The 4,373-nt window shown below is 31.8% G+C and overlaps 1 long non-coding RNA gene across 1 annotated transcript in view; it reads left to right on the top strand.

The window, feature by feature from the left end:
* The window catches only part of LOC110263122, a 15,924-nt gene continuing 13,794 nt past the window's right edge, over window positions 2,244-4,373 (top strand). Inside the window, exon 1 of the long non-coding RNA XR_002348211.1 lies at window positions 2,244-2,489. This is a non-coding gene — a long non-coding RNA (uncharacterized LOC110263122). The remainder of the gene's footprint in view (window positions 2,490-4,373) is intronic.

Here is a 4,373-nt window from a genome sequence, read left to right as displayed (position 1 = left end):
TGTTTGTACTTGTGGAAGGAGAAAATGCCAAATTTTGGGATACTTTCTACCCAACTTGAGAAGACATGTGACTCCACAACTGGATATTCTAGTGATATATGATAGGCACAATGGCATCAAGGCTGCACTTAAGGGTGGAAAAAGGCCAGGCAGCCTGCCAGGGGCTGCAGCCTAGCCTGTGTTTGACCTGACCTAGCCTGGCCTGTTATAAAAGAGGCACAGACTCAGGCTCTTTTAAAAGCCTTAATATGTTAATAGGCTAGGCTCAGGCTCACTAATTAGTCTTATTGGCCTGTTAGGCCTGCCTGGACCTATTAAAACATAATTAAATATATAAATAATTTTTTATTATTAATAAAATTATGAGATATTTTAAATTTATTATATTTTATTATAAATATTTTTATATATTTTAAATATGTTAAAAGTTTAAAATTTTTTACAAATATTAAATATATGACATATTACATATAACTATTTTTATTAAAAAATAATTTTTTAAATAATATTTTTATTTTTGTAAAAAAAAATTAGCAAGCCTTTTAATAGGCTTCAGGCCAGGCCAGGCTGAATAATAGGCCAGGCTTAGTACTTTGAAAAAAGCCTATAGCAAATATGACATATTATATATAAATATTTTTATTAAAAAAATAATTTTTTTAAATAGTATTTTTATTTTTGTAAAAAAAATTATCAGGCCTTTTAACAGGCTTCAGGCCAGGCTAGGCTGAATAACAGGCCAGGCCTAGTACTTTATAAAGAGCCTATAACAGGTTGTAGGCTAGGCTCAGGCCAAGTAACTACATGACAGGCCTGGCCTGTTTCCACTCCTAGCTGCACTAGAGGCACCTGATGGTGGTTGGCGACCTCCCCATGCTTATCGGGCATTTTGCATTTGGCTCTCAAAGTGCTCCTCCCTCTCTCTAGCCAAACTCAAAATCCACACCAAATGAGGAATTTGCGGCTGTCTTCTACGGTTTTATAAGCACACTCAACGTAAACCGCTACTGCCTCTAACAGTTTACGCACACGCCCCCAAACACATAAACCACTACTGCCTATAGCGGTTTACGCACATGCCACACTCAACAGAAACCATAATTTGATAAACTCATTTAAATAAAAAAAATTATTATGAAAAAATTATAATTTAAAAATATAAAATTTTAAAATACAAATGACAAAATAACTTTATAATAATTTAAATATTTTTATTATTTTATGTAAAGAAAATTTTATTTATTAAAGTCTAAAAAATAATATTAAAATTAGTACTATCAAAAAATATTTTAAATTTAATATTATGAAGAAAAAATAAAAGAAATTTATATAACGACTAATTTAATTAATTTTTAAAATTTTAGGGATGAAAATGACTTACATATGGATTTTCAGGGACTATTTTGATTTTACATGTCAAGTGACACGTGGCGTGCGCGCTATATAACACCTTGATTCTCTACATAGTTATTCTCAGAAATTATATAATGAGAAATTCGATAAATATCTGAGAATCACCTCATCATAAAATAATAAGGCGGAATTAGACTTGATAAGTGAAAAAAATAGATATACCGTGAGAGATAAAAGTGTGTCCTACGCCAAAAATCGTAACGATAACTATGAATTTAACTGACGAGTTAAATTCATATATGAAATATTTACTACTAGCTATTCTTAATAATTTTAGCTTAGTAGAATATTCTAAATTTGATTCAAAGTCGAGATACTCTCTACTGCTGATTTCTCAATTGCCAGTTGTTTAAACCGATACGGTTCGAAAACGGTAATCTTACAGTTTAGTTATTGAACAATTCCGTTTCCTCTCTTTGGGAATTCGGCCAAAACATCATGAAAGCTATCTTTAATCTAAATTCGTGAAGCCACTATAAAGATTATCTAGAAGAAAAATAAAGAACCGAAATACCTAGCTTAATTAAAATCGAACCGAATTTTCCTTAACCAAACCACTCTCTAGATTAAGCCACATAATCATAATTAAACCATACTCTCTCTCTTATTTTTTTGCTGGCTTAACTCCGTATATTAGCCAAGGGTGATAAATCATAGGAAGTAATTAATGATGGAACATATGCACTTAGACAAGTGTCTTTTCTTAATTGTTGTCACCGAACCACACCTCTTTTTAATCATCCATCCTTTTATCATCATATCATTCTTCATATAAGTCATGTTAAGTATTAAGTGTAAACAAAAAACAAAGAAGAAGAGATGAGAAGGGAGTTAGGGGAAGAGAGGAGTCAAGAGTGAGAGTGACCGAGGAAGAAAAGGGAGTTCTTCCAATCTTCACCACATCCACATGATTCCTCAAGCCTCCAGCCACACCACTTCATCGAGATAATCAAGCTAAGCAAGGAGAACAAGGGATGGTAAAGAAAAGAAGCTGGCCAAATCTTGGAGTGAAACTGACCAAGAAAGGAAGAGAGAGCCTAAACCAAATTGGTGATCAAAGAGTGGACTCCATTGAGGTAGGGGTTAGGCTAGTGTAATTGTATATTTGTGATTATGTGAATGATGCTTGTTGATGATGAAATAAGTAATTGCTACTAGCTATGATGTTGGTTTATGTTTGATAATGATGAAGATGATTAAGAGATGATAGGAAGCTTAGGAAACCAAAATGGTTAGTTAGAATCTAAGCCAAATTCTGTCAATATGGTTACTAAAAATTAGGCAGCGACTTTCGCGAATTTCTGGAAAAAATCTAGCCAGTCAAAAAACGTGTAATAATTCCCTGGTAATCCTTGATGAGGTTATATCATCCTCTCAAAATTTCATAATTTTCTGATGAGTAATTGGAAGATAAAAATGTTTGAAAATAAATGGATTCTGCTCAAAAATTTGTTTTCAAAATAATCTAGTAGCAACTTCCAACCTACACAACTTTTGATTCTGATGGGTTTTTGGGTTGAAACCAAAAAGAGTTGAAATATTGGCATGTGAAGAACATTGTGTCCAAATATTGGGGTAATCCCATTTTTATAGAATTAAATACGCAATTTATAAAATGGAAGGTTCATTATTTTATTAACATGCAATTCTGAAACTCGTTTGGTAATTCCTGTGACTTGTTTGAGTTACTGGTATTGATCCTAAACTCAAAATTGAGTGCAAATAGTTTTTATAGAACCCTCATGATGTATATTTTGTTCCCTCAAAATTTCAGAATTTTAGAAGTTATGGATTAAAAGTTATAGGCTTTAACATTTTACTGCTCACTAATGGCTAAACATGATTTACAAATTTAGAGCAGTGATTTCCTGAATGGATACCTCCTGATGTAGAAAAGCTTTTGTGATAAAACTAAAACCAAATGAAACCTTATGGTGTCTACTTCATTTAGTTCAAATTTCAGAGCTATGGCTATCCTAGAAAATTAGTTATGCACTTTGGAAGTTAACCGGTTCACCAGTTAACCAAATAGAAATCTCTCAAAATAGAATAGGCATTGAAGGATTACCATGTGTTCATAACACGCAGCGGAAGAAAAGAAGGTAATCCTAAAGATCTATTTTGTGCTTAAACTTTATTCCAATAATAATATATAGATCAGATCTACATACCTATGTACGCTAGTAAAAAATCACTTTCTCCTTCGATGGTACGAAGGCACTATACGTATCCACACCGAGACCAACCTTTGCTGTCAACTCCTTGACCGATGGACATCTGATCTAAATTGAGAAACCTCTTGCAACTCTTTGCACGCCATAAAATTCTTCTCCAAGAATTACGCTCACATACATTTATGTGTGTAGAGGCAAAGGAATAAAACTCTTATTATTCTCTTCTGTTTCTCATCATTCCTCTACTCTTGGCATACATATATATAGTATGAGATTTGTTACTGATTTTAAATTTGATTCTCAATTCAAATTTAAATCATATCTTGTTATTTTAAACTTGAATCTTTTAAATTTATGAATCATATCATAACTCAATTTGAAACAGAATCAGTTAGGTTATATTCATCTTGAGAATATCCTATTGACAAATATACGGTAATTATAACCATTAAGAATTCTCAAAGTGAGTCAGTTCAATGGTCAAACTCAATTTAATCAGTTAGGATCTCATCCAAATTTAGAATTCAAGTTTAGATACAGAATAACTAATTATTCTCAAATCTCATATAATATATAATATTATCATACTATTATTATATTCTTGGTGCTAGCAAAGAATATAATAATATTTCATTTGAATTAATATAATTATTTATTTGATCAAATCAAAATAATAATTAAATAATTCTACAGCAAAGGTTAGAACACTCGTTAGTGTGTGACCCCATAGGTTCAATACTAAGCGGGTAGTAAATTAGTCATACTAAATTTACTAATCAAGGTTGG

The sequence above is a fragment of the Arachis ipaensis genome, chromosome B06 (assembly GCF_000816755.2).
Source record: "Arachis ipaensis cultivar K30076 chromosome B06, Araip1.1, whole genome shotgun sequence".
NCBI classification, from domain to species: domain Eukaryota; kingdom Viridiplantae; phylum Streptophyta; class Magnoliopsida; order Fabales; family Fabaceae; genus Arachis; species Arachis ipaensis.
Note: the sequence above shows the minus strand (reverse complement) of the source record. Positions and strands in the feature narration are given on the sequence as shown.